Here is a 21,647-nt window from a genome sequence, read left to right as displayed (position 1 = left end):
ATTCTCTAAATGGTCGTTGGCTGCCACTGCCAATGCTGTTGTTGCTGCTGCTGCCGCCGCTGTTAAGAATTAAAGTCAACAATGTCTCAATTTCACCTGAAGTCACATTGGGTTGACAGTTCAAATCAATTAAAATTTCATAGTGCTAATGACCCCTTTCCTTTTGGCGGTGATTGTTTTCTAAAGGGGATCGTTGTTTGTTTTCTTTATTTTGTTGTTTTTTTATACTGCTGGTGGGTCGACTGGTGTTGCTGCTGCGCCCTTGTCTTGCCAAATACACCTCCAGCAGCCGCAGCAATAGCATTGAAAATAGCAGCAGCCACAGCCATGCAGATGTCCTTGTAACGCTTTGGAGTATTTTGAGTGTAGATGACTTGGTCTGTGATTTAGTCGCTGTTGTGTGAGAATATGTGAACACGATGTGTGTGTCAATGTGTTCGCCATACATGTGATGCAAAAGCTATGTTGTTGTTTTCGTTTTATTGGTTTTGTGCAGACACTTAGTGGAAATACGGGTGTGTATGTGTACGTTTGCATCCAACAGATCCACGAAATCGTGCCAAGAATATTCCATACACACACACACATGGCTGTTACTTCAAAGCACATGTGGGCGCTAAATTTTGTAAGTGTATTAGTTTGCCTACAAATTTGTATTAGTGTGTATCTCTGTCTGTGTCTGCACAGACATTTTTAGTGTTATCCAACTTTTTATTTGAGTTATCCCAGCAAGCATTTTTTGTCGCTGACATAACTAAAAAGTCACCAACGGGCGATGAAAACCCTCGCTGGCGATCTCGAATCTTTCACCAAAAAGATAAACCGTTCGGGAAGAAATGAACCACGCACTCGTGACTTCCTGTCATTGACTTTTTAGTGACTTAAAGAAGTAACGAGTGCGTGGTTCATTTCTTCCCGAACGGTTTATCTTTTTGGTGAAAGAGTCGAGATCGATGGCGAGAGTTTTCATCGCCTGTTGGTGACTTTATTGATTTGTATGTGATATGCATTGCCACAAGAAAGTAAAAGTCTTTAAAATAAAATTATTATTTGAATAGAATTTATTAATATCATTACAAATAAATAATCGTAATTAAACACTCGGTAAAAAGCACCTAAAAACATAAGTAAAACTAAGTTATTAACAAAAAATTTAATTTTATTTTTTCACCAAATAAAAAATATGCTATTACTCTAAACAAAAATGTTATTTTTATTTTACTTTTTTATAAATTATTTGAACATATACTAAAAAATACTGACAAAAAGACAATTATTTTTCACTAAATAAATTTAATATATTTTTTTCATTTAATATAATTTTCACTTGCGTACCCGTGCTCAATGCCGATCTCCGATACACTGAACCCGTTCGATTTTGTTCTCCGTTTTGAGAGTAGAACAAAACAATCGTTCTTTAATCTACGGGAAGTGCCAAAGAAGTTACTTTTGGAGATGAAAATTAGATGACTGTAGTGGGACAATAGAATTGTTATTGCAAATCGACCAACTATCGACGTTTCACAAGCAGGAAGCGACAAAGTAGTGTAATATTAGACGATGGAGTTAGAAACTCACATCCAAATGCTTGCAGGGATGTGTTGTGCCTATGTTGCCAAAGGCGTCGATGCTGCTGCTGCTGTTGTTGCTTCGTTGTGAGTTTGCAGCCAACAGATGTTCGTCTGATGCCATCACATATCCATTGGCAATAACAAGAACAATGCTAACAACACTACCTAGGAAACTTAAAGAAAAACAAAACAAACAAATACGAGACCCAAAACGAAAAAATAATAGCACGCAAAATAAGAAGAAATACTGAAACAGAAACAAATGCCAAACCCAATATGACGATGGAATTGATGGTGGTTACGATGATGCTGGAGAGGCTGAAAAGTGTTACCATATTGGTGGCAACCGAGAGTCCATAGAAGCTTAAAGGTCTTTTTCCTATAAAACAATTCAATCTGTCAAATATTTGTAGATAATATCACTAAAACGATATTCTACCGGCACCAAGCTTTGTTGCTTGTATGTTATCTGTGGCCTAAGGTCTTTTAGCACCAAATTATTTTACTTACTTTATGTCTGTCTCTCTCTCTCTCTTTCTACGGAGATTTTATATGGGTCCACGGAAGTAAATGTCCGATCACAATAGAATGGAATTATAACGTCTTCTCTTCATAAAATGTCATCCGAGTTTCGTCCATACGAAAGTGACCGCTAAATTGGTTATTTTTATGTGCCACATAGATCAAGATTGGACAAACTAGCCACAAACAAGTGAAAAATCTTTAAGTTCGGCCGCGCCAAACTTTGAATACTCTCCACCATTTGGAAAGAATTTGGCAATTTTTAAAAACAATAAAATCCGTTAAAAATTCTGTTAAAATCGTAAAAATGCCAAATGTAGCTGTTATATTAGGGTCTATATGACGACATGGACCTGCATAGTTAACATTTGTTATAAGCCATTACAATATTCAAATGAGAAATAAAAACCAGTAAGGAAAGTCCTAAGGTCGGGCGGAGCCGACTTTATGATACCCTACACCACTTTGCTAATTTAGTTGAGCTCCAAATAACAATTAAAATTTTTTATGGGAGAATTCAATCATACACCCTATGATTATAATTATAATTTAAATTTCAAAGGACTAAATGCCGAAGCATTTGTATCTTGTAAATTCGGACTTGTATTGCCCATTTGGTGCAAAATTAATTTGAAATCAGATAAAGATATATATGGGAGCTATATCCAACTCTGAACCGATCTCGATAAAATTTAGCAAAGGTATTTCTGAGGTGCATTTGATATATTTCACCAAGTATTGTTGTTACAGAGTGCATATTACGGCTGCGGAGGACAATAATAGCAAATCGGATGAGCGATATATATGGAAGCTATAGCTATATCTGCACCGATTTCGACCACATTTGGCATACTTATTTTCAGGTCTAATCTGATCGTACGTGCAAAATTCCATAAAATTCGGACTGATATTACACGTTTAGTGTCCAATTAATTTGAAATCGGATAAAGATATATATGGGAGCTATATACAAATCTGAACCGATCTCGGTAAATTTTGGCAAAGATATTTCTGAGCTGTATTTGATATATATCCCAGAATATCGTTGTTACGGAGTGCATATTACGGCTGTGGGTAACAAATACAACAAATCGGATGAACAATATATATGGGTTCTATAGCTATATCTGAACCGATCTTCACCAAATTTGCCATACTCGCTTCTAGACTCAATTCCGTCGTATGTGCCATATTCCATCTCATTTCGGCAAATAGTAGACGATTGGCGCACAATAAAATGTAAATCGGACGTAGTTATATATGGAAGCTATTTGCAAATCTGAACCTTTAGCAAAGGTATTTCTGAGGTGCATTTGTTATATTTCCCCAAATATTGTTGTTACAGAGTGCATATTACGGCTGAGGAGGACAAAAATAAAAAATCGGATGAACAGTATATATGGGAGCTATAGCTATATCTGAACCGATTTTGATCAAATTTGGCATACTTATTTTCAGGCCTAATTTGGTTGTATGTGCAAAATTCCATACTATTCGGACTGATATTGCACGTTTGGTGCACAATGAAAGGCAAATCGGACGAAGATATATATGTTTGGAAAATTTCATCTCAATCGGATAATAAATGCGACCTGCATTTTGTTCACAAGAATACATGGACAGACGGACGGACGGACAGACATGCATAAATCAACTCAGAAAGTGATTCTATGGAACTATGGGTCTATCTCGTTTCCTTTTGACTGTTACAAACAAATGCACAAAGACATAATACTCTTACCACCTTGTGGTGTAGGATATAAAAATTAAAAATTATGGCGTTTGACTTTCTTGCAGGTTTTTTTTTTCTCACCCTGTACATCTGCCGACTAAATCGACGGATACTTTTTAATATTTTTTTTTAAATATATTCGGTCAGTGCTTATTTGGTACGAATTATTTCTAAGTACCAATCCCTTTGGCAACACTTGCCCATACAGATGCTAATGAAGATAAGAGGCAAGAATAAGAATCAGAAGTAGAAGAAGAAAACGACAATGACGATAACAAGGAACAAAGCGACCACCACAACGGGGATGTCGAAGACGATGACGACGACGACGAAAACGAAAACGGGATGTCAAGAAAAAGTTTCCACTTTCAAACTAAAACTGTTTTTGACAGTTGTAGTTCTTCTGTTGTTGTTTTTTTTCGTTTCGTTGTTTCATTTCACTTCTTTCATAACTTTGTTTATACACACTCTCTCCTTGCTGCTCTCGCAGCCGAGAATTTCGGTTCACTCTCTTTTCCTGCTGATTGCGACAATTTCGAGGACATTGATGTAGCAACTGCTGATGATGATGATGGTGGCGGCTAGATTTGGTCTATGGTTTTGTATTACAGGCGGTTCGCCTGACTTTGATAGTGGTATGTGTGGTGGCGGTGGGTGCGTGTGTATTCCACGGTGATGGTGGTGGCTTTATTGGCAATGTGGAAGTGTGTGTGTTTTCTATTGGTATCCGTTTTTTTTTTTTCATTCTTTTTTGAAGAAATTGTTATAGTTGTCTTTTTATGTTGCCGTTCGAAATCTTTGCACACAAAGGATAATTTGCTTTGCAAATGTTGAGGGTGGGGTTCTGACTGTAAATTAAGATACTGTAACTAAGGGAATTTATGATATACTGGAGGGGTGTGGTATACAAGAGTTATTGCTTGCAGGTCCATAAACGACTCTACCAAAGCAGGTTATAACTAGATTATATGACAGCTACAAATGTTTTTTCTCTTCGGTATTTTCCAATCCATTTTGATAAAAATAAAATGAAAGAAGTAACTTAGAAGTAATAAATCTTGTAGTTCCTTTAAGGGATTTTTACTTGAGAAAAAAAAAAAAACATGACAAACGTAATATGATCCCGCCTAGTAGGTTTCATTATATCAAATTTCCTACAGAGGAATTTTTGATAATTTTTTTGAACTTGAAATGTTCACTTAAAACACTAGGCCATCTGAATAATCCTAAAATTGCCAACGAATTAATAATGGAGAAAACAGAGTAACTCGGAGCATTTTTATAAGGTACCAGGTTATGTGTAGTAAATCGATAATATAGTAGACTCAGTGGCTTTAGCTTCGAAGCGTTTAACCGTATAAAGAATATTGCTGATATTCTTTGTTGATTTTAAGACTAGAGATAGTTGTTATGTCACCATCACCACGGACATAATATTCATTACAATTATGGGGATTACTACTGTTTATTTTTCGGTAATGGAATGGGAGTTTTGTCCAAAACAATCGGTCATAATCCCCAGAAAGTAGATGATATAAACCCCATAACAATGAAGACTATGTCACTATGGAGTATATATGTTTTACCCTATCCTCTAACATGTATCTAACATGTATAGCTTTTTCAAGTAGCCGGTCTTCTGCCGGGGCTTAAGATTTTCTCCTATGAGATATATGCAGTACCTACACGATCGATTGTTCTTCTAAATTTAAATTCGGTCGGGGTTTGATATTTTCTCCCCGGGGTATGTTCAATACAGGCTACGCAATATATATTTTTTCTAAACTTTTTTATTTGTGTAAGTAGACAGCCTTCCATTTTAAAGACAATTGGAAGACTCGAATTTAGTCTTGTTTTTTTATACCCTCCACCATAATATGGAGGGTATATAAAATTTGTCATTCCATTTGTAACTCCCCGAAATACTCATGTCAGACCCAACAAAGTATATATATTCTTGATCAGCGTAAAATTCTAAGTCGATTTGGCCATGTCCGTCTGTCTGTCTGTCTGTCCGTCTGTCTGTTGTAATCACGCTATCGTTCGAACAAATTGAGATAGAAGGCTCAAATATTGCACACATGTATATTTTGTCAGTAGGCAGGTTATGTTCGTTAATGGACCATGTTGGTTTAAGTTATCATATAGCCCCAATAAAACGGTACCTCCGGATATTCGGCATTTTGATGATTTTAGCGACATTATTCACCGGAAGTGTTTCAAATTTGGTACTTGAAGTTCGTAATAGATACTGCAACCTAAGACAGAAAGTTGTCTGTGCAGGTCCATGTCTTCATATAGCCCCCATATAACGGTACCACCCGATATTCGACATTTTGATGAATTTAGCGACATTATTCACCGGAATTGTTTCCAATTTGGTATTTGAAGTTCGCAATAGATACTACAGCCTGTGCCAGAAAATTGTCTATGCAGATCCACGTCTTCATATAACCCCCATATAACGGTACCGCCGGATGTTCGGTATTTTGATGATTTTGGCGACATTATTCACCGGAGTAGTTTCAAATTACGTATTTAGAGTTCGAAATGGAACCTACAGTTTGGGACAGAAAATTGTCTATACAGGTCCACGTCTTAGTATAGACCCCATATATCAGTACCTCCCTATATCCTGTATTTTGACGGTTTTAGGTACAATTCTCACCGAAATTGTTTCAGATATCGTGTTTGAAGTTCGTAATACAGCCTGTGACAGAAAATTGTCTATGCAGGTCCAGATCTTCGTATAGCTCTGATATAACGGTACATCCATAAATACGGTATTTTGATGATTTTAGCTCATTATTCACCATTTATTTAAAGTTTTGAATTTGAATATGGTAATGGCTAATGACAAACAAAGCAACAGTAGGTTCACGTCATAGAGACCCCAATGTAACGGCTTTATCCGGTATTTTTAAGATTTTAACAGAATTTTTAACCGATTTCATTTTTTGAAAATTTCCAAATTCGTTCCAAATTGTGGAGGGTATTCAAAGTTCGGTCCGGTCGAACTTACTGCCTTTTAACTTGTTATATATATATATAGTATATATTTTGCCATCTCCCCGATTTCCGATTTCGTAAACGATATCAGTATTATGTTAATGTTCGATAAATCCCAATCAGCGTTAAGAATATACGCTGTTGAAAGGTAATTTTTCACACAAAAGTTATGGTCCATATTTTCACTGTCCATCGAAAATGGTATGCTTCCGTCCTGTCCCAAACTCTAAGTTCACTTAAAATTCCACCTTGATTGATTTGTAAATGTGACATGTGTAACATGGCCAAACGGTCGGATATAACATATAATCCACATGGTGAATCTAGGGGCAATATTTGTAGGTGTTACTAACTTTGTAGCCCATTCAAACATATAATGCCCTCACAAGAAAGTACTGTAAGGTATAGGCATTTTATATAAGAGAAATATCCCTCTGCCAAAGTGCTAATTGTTAAGAGCCTAATTGAGAATATGACAATATCTTCATTTTAGCTTTAAAGAAAAGAAGATACGGTAAGATAATTAAGAAATTGGCCGTAGTCTGAGGGTCGAACATTTGGTGGTTCTAATAAAACAGGGGAGCTAATTTATAAAACAGTCTATCGACGTCTGATCGAACCCACATTAGAATTGTCCTGGAAACATTAAAACATTTACAGTCCGTCATACATACAAAATATGTTCTAAACATATTTGAAGAAATATTTTACTAATCTCGAATAATCGTTATCCCGCAAAACTTTACAAGCGATAGATTTGGGCCGTTCATATCTTTTTTCTTAAAACTATAAAATTTGTTATCTACTCTGCAACATTCAAAATCAATTACATATAAACTATTGTATGAGTGAATGAGCGAGTGAGCGGGTGTGTGTGTGGGGGTGTGTGTCTCTGTCTGTGTGCGGTTTATGAGTTTCATTGTGTTGTGTTATCCTCTGGGAAAGGCCACTAGCACATTGTTTACTCTTCAACACCAACACCATCGTCACCACTCCCATTACAATTTATTCTAGCCATACCCAGCTGTCTGTCTGTCTGCCTGTCTCTTAGTTCGTTCGTCTGCCTGTCTGTCCGTCGGTCCCTGTGTCTGAAAGAAGAAACTCCAAAAGCAAATATCTGAAATCATTCATTCTTTTTTCCTTCTGCTGTTTGTGTGTGTGTGTGTATTTGTGCGTCCGTGTGTCTTTGTCTAGTATTTTTCAATTCCGTTTTGTTCTTTCACTTCTGTCCTTTGCGGGGCGCTCCAATAAAAATTTTTCCATGCTCGTGGGTGATGTTGTCCTGTCCTGCCTTGTCTTATTACTTTTCACGTATTTCTTTGGCCTTTTGTTGTAGACCTTTTCGGTTTTATTTTCCTTCTTGCGATGATAATTTGTTGTTGTTGGGAGAATTTCGGGTACATTGGGGTCAGGTTGGGTTTTCCTTTCTTTTTTTTTTTGCAATCATCTACAGAAGTTCGGGTTTATGCGAGTGTGTCTGTGTGTGTTGTTGGGTGAAAATACAAAAAAGCGTTTTTGTTGTGCAAAAGGGATGTGAGTTGGTGTCGGAGTGGGAGTGCTTTTGTTTGTTGTTATTCCTTTTTATTGTGGGTGCAGGCGTGTGTGTGTTATCAATTGCTTTGCAAATAAGTTTGACATATTCATTCCGGTTTCCTGTAATAGTCGAACCTCTCTTCCTTTTGCCATCAACCCCACTCTTGGGCTGGCACACACTCATTCATTGGCATCGTCAGTTGGGTTGTATGTCCCAGCCTGGTGCTCGCTCTTGCCGCTACTCCTTCCGCCCACCATTCGCTCGTGTCAGCGCCATTGTATTCTTATTCACAAAGCAAACACAGCCCAAACAGAGTTCGTTTGTCAATTTCATTGTTGTTGTCATTTGTGTTGATGTCAGTGAGGAGATGGATTTTACTGCTGCCGCTGCTGTTTCGCTGCTCCGGCTTCAGCTCAGCTGTTGTATACTCCCAAGACTTTAACTTGCTGTCGGTGTTCTTTGTTAGTAACTGGTATTGCTTTGACTGTTCCCACGTGTCTTGAGGGAGCCCGTGACCCACTCACCAACATTCATGAGCACACGAATGCATACACACGCACATTCGTTCACACCCTGCAGGAGTATTGATTTGAATGGCAATAGAGATTAAGATTTGTTTTTCTACCTCTTGTTACTCTGTTGCAGAGTTGCCTATTTCGATATGAGCGCTTGTCAGCGGTTCTACAGAAAATTTTATTGTAAGAAGAGGTTTTAGCCTTCTATACCAAAAGCTCTTGAGACTATATAAAAAAGCCTTCAAAAATATATATATAGCTCTCTATTGGAAGAGGTCTTCTTTCAGAAGGCTTCCGGGTCTTCTTAGACAATATCTACTGGTTTTCTACAAGAATATATTCTGGTCTTTCATATGAAGACCTTCTGCTCTTTTATATGAAGACCCTCTGGTCCTCTATGACAAGTCCTACTGTTCTTCTATGAGAAAACCAACTATTCTCCCATAAGAAAACCTTCCAGCCTTCCATGAGAAAACCTTCTGGTCTTTCATGAGAAAACCTTCTGGCCCTCTTTGAGAAAACCTTCCGTCCTTCTATGAGAAAACTTTTGGAGCTATATATGAAAACCTTCTGGTCTTCTATGTGAAAAGTTCTTCCGGTCACCTATGACAAAACCTTTCGCCCTTCTATTAGAAAATCTTCCGGGCTTCTATGAGAAAACTTTCCAAGATGCTATGAGAAAATCTTTCGGTAATCTATGAGAAAACATTCTGGTTTTCTATGACGAAACCTTCCGGTCTCCTATGAGAAAACCTTCCGGCCTTCTATGAGATAACTTTCCGAGCTACTATAAGAAAATTTTCCGGTGTTCTATGAGAAAACCTTCCGGTCTTCTATGAGAAAACCATTCGGTCTTCTATGAGAAAGCCATTCGGTCTTCTATTAGAAAACCTTCCCGTCTTTTATGAGAAAGCCTTCCGTTCTTCTATGAGAAGACCTTCTGCTCTTCTATGAGAAGACCTTCTGCTCTTCTATGAGAAGACCTTCTGCTCTTCTATGAGAAGACCTTCTGCTCTTCTATGAGAAGACCTTCTGCTCTTCTATGAGAAGACCTTCTGCTCTTCTATGAGAAGACCTTCTGCTCTTCTATGAGAAGACCTTCTGCTCTTCTATGAGAAGACCTTCTGCTCTTCTATGAGAAGACCTTCTGCTCTTCTATGAGAAGACCTTCTGCTCTTCTATGAGAAGACCTTCTGCTCTTCTATGAGAAGACCTTCTGCTCTTCTATGAGAAGACCTTCTGCTCTTCTATGAGAAGACCTTCTGCTCTTCTATGAGAAGACCTTCTGCTCTTCTATGAGAAGACCTTCTGCTCTTCTATGAGAAGACCTTCTGCTCTTCTATGAGAAGACCTTCTGCTCTTCTATGAGAAGACCTTCTGCTCTTCTATGAGAAGACCTTCTGCTCTTCTATGAGAAGACCTTCTGCTCTTCTATGAGAAGACCTTCTGGTCTTCTATGAGAAGACCTTCTGCTCTTCTATGAGAAGACCTCTGGTCTTCTATGAGAAGACCTTCTGCTCTTCTATGAGAAGACCTTCTGGTCTTCTATGAGAAGACCTTCTGGTCTTCTATGAGAAGACCTTCTGGTCTTCTATGAGAAGACCTTCTGGTCTTCTATGAGAAGACCTTCTGGTCTTCTATGAGAAGACCTTCTGGTCTTCTATGAGAAGACCTTCTGGTCTTCTATGAGAAGACCTTCTGGTCTTCTATGAGAAGACCTTCTGGTCTTCTATGAGAAGACCTTCTGGTCTTCTATGAGAAGACCTTCTGGTCTTCTATGAGAAGACCTTCTGGTCTTCTATGAGAAGACCTTCTGGTCTTCTATGAGAAGACCTTCTGGTCTTCTATGAGAAGACCTTCTGGTCTTCTATGAGAAGACCTTCTGGTCTTCTATGAGAAGACCTTCTGTCTTCTATGAGAAGACCTTCTGGTCTTCTATGAGAAGACCTTCTGGTCTTCTATGAGAAGACCTTCTGGTCTTCTATGAGAAGACCTTCTGGTCTTCTATGAGAAGACCTTCTGGTCTTCTATGAGAAGACCTTCTGGTCTTCTATGAGAAGACCTTCTGGTCTTCTATGAGAAGACCTTCTGGTCTTCTATGAGAAGACCTTCTGGTCTTCTATGAGAAGACCTTCTGGTCTTCTATGAGAAGACCTTCTGGTCTTCTATGAGAAGACCTTCTGGTCTTCTATGAGAAGACCTTCTGGTCTTCTATGAGAAGACCTTCTGGTCTTCTATGAGAAGACCTTCTGGTCTTCTATTCTGGTCTTCTATGAGAAGCCCTTCTGGTCTTCTATAAGAAGACCTTCTCGTACTCTTTAAGAAGACCTTCTCGTACTCTTTAAGAAGACCTTCCGGTTTTTTGTATGAAGACCTTCTGCTCTTCTATAAGAAGTTCTTCTGGTCTGAAGAAGAAATTTCTTGTGTTCTGTAAAAGGACCTTCTTGCGTTCTATAAGAAGATCTACTGACCTTCTATTAAAGGACCTTACGGTCTTATTTAAGAATACATTCAAGTCATATCTAAGAAGAACTTCTTCTTCTTCTTAGGGGAGACCTTCTGGTCTTCTATGGGAAGACATTCCAATCTTCTATAATTATACCTAATGATCTTCTAAAATAATCTTCTTGTCTTCAATGAAGAAAAGATTTTTATCTTCTTAAAAATGGATTTACTATCTTTAATTGAAAATAACACTATTCTCCCGTTACATATATTTGCTAAAATTTCAAATATTGAAGCGGCAACATTTTTCTTCATGGCTTCATTCCTTAGCGGTGTTATCACACCGCTTTCTCACTTTTGGCAAAGTAAATTCAAACACGAAAAACAACAATGGGAAAATTTTGCAGCGCGAAAAAAATGTAATGACAAAATGGATTATTGTGACTTCGCGTTATTTTTTTCTTCTCTTATTTTATTTTGTTTTTTGCTGTTTTGTCCCGTGTGTTCTCCAGCAATATTTCTCTACTAGAAATGCGAGAAAACCCCAACGGAAATTGTTTGATTACCTCGTCAGTACTATAATCATCATCGTCAACACCACCAGCATCGTCCTCGTCCTCATGTAAATGTGAACCAATTTTGTTCTCGTGTGAGTACAATTGAGAGTATTGATGTTTGTCCTACCCACCAGCGACGATATGTGGTGTAAAAATATGCGTGCGAATGTATGTTTGTAGTGATATGGTTGAATGTTGGCCCAAAGGGGTACCCCCCATCAACAATCGCTGGCATCCATTCATTGATCCAGTCACATTGTGATAAGGAGTAATGATGATGGGGTTATTTCCGTTTTGCCGTACTCTTTTTTTAGCCTTCTTTCATTCGTTAGCTCGTTTTGTTATTTTTTACACTTTTAATAAAATGAAAGGGATATTTTCCGGCAGTTTCAGGCTGGATGTAAAAATTAAATAAAAATTGTTTCATTATTTGTTACAACAAATACATATGTATGCACATATAGCAGCCATACCAATATGTGAGACATATTGGGAATTTATGGTGCGTTGTTTCGAAAAACGAATATATTGGAAATATTGCATTAGTTCTTTTAGGGTTAGATTATGTGTAGCATATTTTATCTTTGTAATTTTCCACGAAGGGTGTTTTTAGCAACTGTGCCGAAATGTAGAAGTCCCTACTGATGAAAACTTAAATTATGGCACAGTTTGTCCTTAATATTGGCATAATTTGGGATATAGTTTGAACAATTTGACCAAAATTTTCGAAAATTTCCAAAATTGCCATATACAGGGTGAAATAAAAAAATGCAAACGCCATAATTTTTTACATTCTTTTTTGAATTTTATTGAATTAAAGCAAAATATGTCGGAAATAGCATCGAATTTCGGAATAAGTTTAAGTTTGTTCGAATTGGTCACCTTTGGCACGAATTATGGCCTTTAAACGGCCAATGAAACAGCCACACGCTGCCCGAATGTTGTTCTGCGGTATTTTTGCCCACTTCCGGCAAAGCGCTTGCTTGAGGTGATCGACACTTTGGTACTTTTAGTGCCATCCTTGCTTTCCAAAATACTCCAGACACATTAGTCCAACGGATTGGTATCCAGATATTCTGCTGGTCATTGTGCGCTGGAAATGAAGCGAGGAACCTCATTGTGACCATTCTTGGGTGGCGCGTGCTCATTGCGATTGTGCTGAGATGCTATTGTATTTTGATGCTATTGATCGTATTAATACGAGCGAAGAGCGACCAGCGGCTGTTATGGCGGCCCACACCATCACCATGGCCGGCGCTTGAGTTCTGATGGCCAACCGAAGGTTTACATTTTCAGCTGACCTGTGTGGCAAGTAAACACGATTATGTATGCATTTTAAAGAATGCACCAAAAACTCAGATATAAGAATTGCTTAGTACTTATTTTTTTCGCATTTCGAAATCACTTCCTTACCTCATGGTTTGTACCAATAGTAATCTTTATACGAGATTTCAAAAATTTCAAGCTCTTATATATATTTAACCACAAATGAGAGTTTTTAGCACGTTTTTAATATAAGTTTCCAGATATATCATTTTTATGACGTATTCTAAAATTAGTATCCTACCTGCAAAACTCCAAGATCCACGTTTTAATAGTACAGAATGCAGACAACTAACAAATTTCAAAAAAAAAAAACTTCTATGATATCTAATGTCATTATTGACTTGCATCCGAAATTTGAAAGCTCTAGTGGTAAAAATTTCACAAACCCTGTCTTATCGCCTACCTGCATACCAACGGGTACCTGTATGTCGAATTAAAAAAATCTAGCCCTAGACGCTCAGTTCATGATAGTTGAGGAGGCATTGAATCTTATACATATATTTAGATGTTGGGATACATTAGTGACACAGGAAGACTTATCGGATAAGTCCTCACATAAGTTTACTCTCTCTCTAATGGCAGAGGTACTTTATTTCAGCCATTTTGAGGTCTCTGTGACTGATTCTACCTCCATGACGGTATTTTGGTCCTCCTCCTTGATTATAACTTCTAATTTCTACCAAATTATTTAGATCTACATATCTCTGAAATGACCTCTTAAACGTTCGACTTTCTATCTAAATATAAAGTAAAGTCTCTATTAGCATACCTATGTAATCGTGTAATCAAAAGCAGTCAGTTTCTTGAAACACACACACTCATCTACACCCAACACAAACAACAACAACAACAACTAAATCTAAGCAAAACAGAACAACATTATAAGAAGGATTAAAAAGGATTACCAATGATTAGGGGCCGCATCTATATAGGCCGAGTGTTGGAGCAGTAAAAATAAATCACAGGCTCATAATCACTCATTTATATACGAACACAGGCACACGCACATGCATACATACGCAGATACATACCAACAAATACAAAACTTGTAAACGAACAATTCAGTGATGATAACAAACAAACAGTCACAATTTGAACATATTGAAATTAGGAGAAAGTACTCAGAAAAAAAAAAATTACAAAAAAAAAAAAAACAACAAAAAATTCAATTGAAAACCATGTAGAAGAGGATAAGGCAGAAGAGGAATAAAGTGGAAAAACTATCCAAAGGAAAAACGCACGAAATAAAAACCTCCAATGCAAATGACAAATGATATTAAACAAAAACATAAACGCACAGAAGAAATAGTTATAGTCCCACTATTTGGAGAGAGAGATATGGTTGAATGAGTTACGAGAGATAAAAAAAAAGTTCTCTCAGAGGGATACGAATGAACTGGAAGAGCACATGATGAAAGTGCGTGAACATCTGGCGTATTATATTAAGGCGGGGGAGGAAATATTTGGTCAATGACAACTACAACAGCAACAAACAACAGCACACATATACACACTCTCTCGCCCAAAGGAAACCACCAAGAGTTTCGTGTTTTTGGTGTGTGTGTGTGTGTGTGTGTATGTGATACGGGAAAATACTAAACAAACAACTGATAGGACAATGCTTGACAAACAAAACAAGGCAAAAAGCTTTGTGTACAGAAATAATCTCCGAGAGACAGAGAGTGAGAGAGATAAATATTATCAAGAGAATATGCCATGGTTTTAGTACACATGTTTAGTAATAAAGCAATTGTCAAGAGAGAGCTGTATACCACCATATGTTTGAGGTTTACCCAACCAGGCAAAGTTATGCTGCCGAAGCCAAAGTTTCGGTGTGTCGGAGAGCATGAGAACCAGTGTACACTATTGTCGGAGAGCGACAGAGCACTGAGTAAAGCTGTTAGTATTTTCGAAAATGGCGTAGTTATAGTATTTCATATTAACTTCCAGTTAAGCGCCATCTGCAACTGTATTGTAGTCAGTGCCATTTGGGGCCATCAGCCAAGAAGCAGGGTAGTACGGTTAAATCCTGCGACGCGCAATCCTTACACATATACTTTTTTCTTTTTCTACTAACAAACTAACCAAGCAACCAACCAAAAACAACAAAAAACCATGGAATACCTACAAAAAAATATAGGAAAATCTTTTTCAACAATAATAAAATATTAATTACAAAAACATGTCTAAAGTTGAAAAATTATTGTGTTTGTTGCAATAAAAATTATCACACGCACGCACACACACACACACACAAAAGTAACGGAAAACCAAATGGAGTAATGAATACTTTTATATAACCGTCAAGAAGTGATATTTGTGTATTAAAAAAAGGTATCCGAAAAAAGTTTAGTGGTTGAACCGATAAAAAAATAGCAGCCAGTCAGCCAGCTGAAGAAAAAAAGTGCTCACTTTCAGAACCAAAGAAATAAAAAAATGGAAAAATATCGTATGCGCATATAACGGTCGGGGATGTGAGGAATATGGTTTTTCATTATTTTAAAGAATCGATTGAAAAAAAAAAAAAAAACAAAATTTAAATAAAAAAATAGAGTTTTTAAAAAAAAATTAATAGAATTTCATAAAACATATCCAACGGCGCAATGAGAGTGATTGAAAAAAAAAAACTAGTATACTTTTGGGGATTAAATCGTAATGGAAAAAAATTATTCAAATTTGAAAAATTCTACTGCAGACAACCGCCTGGCCCCCACCATTACACCCTGCCAAAGGGCATGTCATAATTTTTCCACACAGTGTGTTTTACTTGTGTAAAAAAGGCGAAAATCGCAGTGTAAGCTTTCAAATTGACTAAAAACCTGAAAATATGCTGCCTTTATGGTAGCTGTTATATAATTAAAGGTACGCTTTGAGGCCGTGGGAGATTGTCATAGAATAAATAAAAAATTAAGAATGATAAAGGAAAACGCAAAGATTATTTAATTAAGAAAAATATTTAGCTAAAAAATACGCTCAACTCAAAAACAAAAACTGAAGAGAAGCGGTTTTAATTTGTTAGCAAAAATTTATTAATTTTCCTTTCCTTTCGATTTTTTTCTTTCACAAAAATATCAACCAAAATTCATTCATTATTACATAAAAATATTCCTTCATCCTAACACAAAACAGTTCTTCCATCCTTTTCCATATTTTTCGTTATTCTCCTACTTTTTGCCTGCTGGAGCGCGTTTGTGTGTGCAGGCTGACTGGCTGGCTGACAGTCATGGTGGGGGAGGCATGCTGTCTTAGCATTTGGAAAAAAAGAATGTGTTTGTTTCCTTTTTCTTTAAACACATCTTCCATATACACATACCGTTACTCTGTCAAAAAGGGTCCTTTGGAGAACCGTTAGTTCTTTTTATTATTTCCTTTCAACCATCAACTTTTCATGATTTTTGTCTTCTTCGCTTCGTTTTTCTTTTTTTTTTCATTTCTTTTCCACCTATTCTTCGTTTGACAATTCGTATTCATCGGGCATCATCATTCGTCGACAATTCAGGCGATTCGTTACAGAACGATATTGTCGAATAGGCCAAAGAAAACAGCAGGTTAAGATAAACGAAACCAAAAAAAGATAAATTCTAAGAAAAAGGGAGGAATTTCGAAAACACAATACCAAATGGGTAACAGTTCAAACAAATGGCAACTCTGCTATTGGAAATAATATCTCAACTAAGTGATGGACTGTATCTCCCACGCTCTTATCGCACTCACAACAGATAACAAGACTCCCCCATTTGCGACAAGGAGTCAACACAGTGTGCAAGTAAATGAGAGTCAATCTCAAAAATATATCTAGAGAGAGAGAGTGAGAGAAAAAGAGCGTGTTTGAAAATAAATAGTGATAGTTTTTGTTCTGTGTGAACATTATCTCAGTATTCATAAACAACACACGGTGTAGCATAAATCCAGTGAACGCGAGAATGAGAGAGTAAAAAATGAGAAATTTTGTGACCCTGAGAGGCTCAATGTTCGAAAAGCAATGTTATATAAAGCAAACACCCAAAAACGTGCAAAGTGAAGTGTTAAAACCACAAAACATCTAAGTTTTTGGGGGAAAGCTTTTTTTCGTAGAAATTTGAAAATCGAAGCAAAAAACGAAAAAAAATAATTGGTTGCAAAAAGAAACAAGAAATGCCAATAATTTCAAAATTTAACTACAAATTCGAAATCAGTTGCCTGAAAAAGAAGTGTAATTCAATTAAATCACGACAAGAAATATTCAAACGATCTTGTGAATAGAACAAACAAAAGTTTTAAATTTACAAAAGAAAATGTACCTATTCTCTTTTTCTCTTCAAGGTTAACAAAAAACAACAGCAACAACAAGATATCACAGAAATTACAACAATACCAAGCCAAAAAAATGAAGAAATACAAATTGATTTGTTAATAAAACTAAACGTATAACAAAAAATATTAGCGAATAACAATAAAAGTTTTGAAACAAGTTATGGTCAAAAGCCCAAATCGAAATCGGAAAACCAACCACCTATAAATACATTAAAATAAAAAATATATATTATACATATGTATGGAATCTAGCGCCTTTGAGTTAAATAATGTTATGGTTTTACCCAGTTCGTTATCGTTAAACATTTTCGTAATTGTCGGGTTCGTTGTCAAACGTTGTCGTGTTCGAAGAAAGTAAAACAACCAGCGAAAAACGTATTCAAATTTTGGCCTGATTTGTGTCTATTCGGTCCAAAATTCCTTGGTGTCTATGTTCAACATTTGTTTTTTTGTTCTTTCGGTTTTAGAAACACCAACCTGCCACCGCAGCAGCCACGACCTCAACTGCACCAGTGTCTATCCCGCCATCCATCATTATCATTAATTTGGAATTTTAACACTGTGTTTTTGCTTTTGCCATAAAAAAAAAAAAAAACAAAACAAAAAATAATTCAAATATATTACAAAAAATTTCTATTTGGCATTTAAAAAATTTCTGCAATTTTGTTCGAAATTTGGTTACGCAAAAGATTCTTTTGAAACAATAATGTTATAAAACTAAACCTACAACTAAATCATTGGATTATCACAAGCCTTTGGATTATAAATGGATTACAAACGATAATATAGAATTGTAAGTGTTTCGAGATTAGTTGCATTGTTATTTTTTTGTTATTTTGGAAAAGAGTTAAAGATTTCTTTGAATTAATGAATCTATTCTGTGCCGCCCAATTCCTTGGAAAATCGAAATAATATATAACCTAAGGATCACAAATGAGAGCTTCATATCAAATTTATAATGGCTGACATATATGGTTAAAACTTATTTTAGGTATTTTGAGGGGTTACAATTAAAGATGACATAAATGAAATGTAAGAGAGCCTAACCGCAGAAACATTTCATTACCAAGTTTTGAAGGTCCAATAAAATTGTCAATGAATTGAGATTCTCACATAGTTCTGGGTTAGTCACATTGGCAATACTGTTCGGTTTAACGTTTGCGAATCTCAGCTGTATTTACCAGCCATATTGACTATGATTTACATCTATTATTATAGGTATAGTCTGTTTCGACTTGGAACATATAGCGGTGCAAGCCAACGAGAACTATTTTAAAATTTCCAAAATTGAAACAAATTTGGAGTAAGTGTAATACTGGAGTCACACTAGGTAGGAAGATGTCATGTTTCAGTATTGGAAGCTTTTGGAATGCACAGAAGGAATTCCAACCACATTTTCTAACGGAATGTCATTTTGAGCTTTTTCATAAACATCTCACTTATTTACTTATCTCAGGAAAATTGGTTTAAGTTATTGACTGAAATTTTACTTCCGAATTAAAAATATAATTACATAAATTGTAATTTAATTATATAGACAATTAGTGCCAAACTTCTGTGCAAGATAAATAAGGATTTGAAAGCCGGGCGATACTTTTAATACCCTCCACCATTTTGATGGGACTCCAAAAATTGAAAAAAATAGTAATAATGATAATAGTAATAATAATAATAATAATAATAATAATAATAATAATAATAATAATAATAATAATAATAACAATAATAATAATAATAATAATAATAATAATATAATAATAATAATAATAATAATAATAATAATAATAATAATAATATAATAATAATAACAATAATAATAATAATAATATAATAATAATAATAATAATAATAATAATAATATATAACAATAATAACAATAATAATAATAATAATAATAATAATAATAATAATAATAATAATAATAATATAATAATAATAATAATAATAATAATAGCAATAATAATAATAACAATAATAATAATAATAATATAAAATAATAATAATAATAATAATAATAATAATAATAATATAATAATAATATAATAATAATAATAATAATAATAATAATATAATAATAATAATAATAATATAATAATAATAATAATAATAATAATAACAATAATAATAATAATAATAATATAATAATTAATAATAATAATAATAATAATAATACTAATAATAATAATATAATAATAATAATATAATAATAATAATAATAATCCTAATAATAATAATATAATAATAATAATAATAATAATAATACTAATACTAATCATATAATATAATAATAATAATAATACTAATAATAATAATAATATACTAATAAATAATAATATAATACTCATAATAATAATAATAATAATAATAATACAATAATAATAATAATAATAATAATAATAATAATAATAATAATAATAATAATAATAATACTAATAATAATAATATAATAATAATAATAATAATACTAATAATAATAATAATAATAATAATAATAATAATAATAATAATAATAATAACATATAATATAATAATACTAATAATATAACAATAATAATAATAATACAATAATAATAATATAATAATAATAATAATAATAATAATAATAATACTCAATAATAATAATAATAATAATAATAATAAATAATCAAATAATAATAATAATAATATACTAATAATAATAATACTAATATAATAATAATAATAATTAATAATAATACTAATAATAATAATAATAATAATAATAAGAATAATACTAATAATAATAATAATAATAATAATATAATAATAATAATAACACTAATAACTCAATAATAATAATCATAATATAATAATAATAATAATAATAATAATAATAATAATAATAATAATAATATATAATCAATAATAATATTAATAATAATAATAATAATAATAATAATAATAATAATAATAATACTAATAATAATAATAATAATAATAATAATAATAATAATAATAATAATAATAATAATAATAATAATAATAATAATAATAATAATAATAATAATAATAATCATAATAATAATAATAATAATAATATTAATAATAATAATACTAATAATAATAATAATAATAATAATTCGGACTTGGATTGCCCATTTGGTGCAAAATTAATTTTAAATCAGATAAATATATATATGGGAGCTATATCCAAATCTGAACCAATCTCGATAAAATTTAGCAAAGGTGTTTCTGAGCTGCATTTGATATATGTCCCCATATATTGTTGTTACAGAGTGCATATTACGGCTGCGGAGGACAAAAATAACAAATCGGATGACCAATATATATGGGAACTATAGCTATATCTGAACCGATTTCGATCAAATTGGGCATAGTTATTTTCAAGCCTAATTTGGTTGTATGTGCAAAATTCCATACTATTAGAGCTGATATTATATGTTTGGTGCACAATAAAAGGCAAATCGGACGAAGATATATATGGGAGCCAAACAAATGTTGTTTGGAAAATTTCATCTCAATCGGATAATAAATGCGACCTGCATTTTGTTCACAAGAATACATGGACAGACGGACGGACGGACGGACAGACGGACTGACATACATAAATCTACTCAGAAAGTGATTCTATGCAGATCATCAAAAGGAACTATGGGTCTATCTCGTTTCCGACATACCGACAAATTGGGGTAACGTTATATGGGGGCTATACAATATCGTGGACCTATATAGACAATTCTCTTTCACGGAGTAAAATATCCACAAGGAATCCCTTGTGTGGAATTTCAGACAATTCCGAAAAAATATGGGGCCAAAATCATCAAAATACCGAATATCGGTGGGTTACTTTACTATTCAATATCGTGGACCTATATAGACAATTCTATTTCAGGGGGTAAAGTACTCACAAATATATCCTTGTGTAGAATTTTAACCAATTCCGTTGAAAAGTATGGCTAACATCATCAAAATAACGAGTATCAAGGGTATGGAGGCTATACAATTTCGTGGCCGTATATAGACAATTCCCTTTCAGGGGATAAAGAATCAACAAGGAACTCCTAGTGTCGATTTTTATACATTTCCATTGGATAATGTGGCTAAATGTATCAAAAAACCGAATACCGGTGGTACGGTTATATGGGGGCTATACGATATCGTGGA

At 34.2% G+C, this 21,647-nt stretch overlaps 1 protein-coding gene across 1 annotated transcript in view; it reads left to right on the top strand.

Annotated features, from left to right (window-relative positions):
* The first annotated feature begins 17,279 nt into the window (after positions 1 to 17,279).
* Positions 17,280 to 21,647, top strand: part of LOC101896244 (serine-rich adhesin for platelets) — a 216,933-nt gene continuing 212,565 nt past the window's right edge. Inside the window, exon 1 of the mRNA XM_059120189.1 lies at positions 17,280 to 18,297. The gene's annotated coding sequence lies outside the window, so the exon portion shown is untranslated. The remainder of the gene's footprint in view (positions 18,298 to 21,647) is intronic.

The sequence above is a fragment of the Musca domestica genome, unplaced genomic scaffold (genome assembly GCF_030504385.1).
Source record: "Musca domestica strain aabys unplaced genomic scaffold, Musca_domestica.polishedcontigs.V.1.1 16, whole genome shotgun sequence".
In the NCBI taxonomy this organism is placed as follows: domain Eukaryota; kingdom Metazoa; phylum Arthropoda; class Insecta; order Diptera; family Muscidae; genus Musca; species Musca domestica.
Note: the sequence above shows the minus strand (reverse complement) of the source record. Positions and strands in the feature narration are given on the sequence as shown.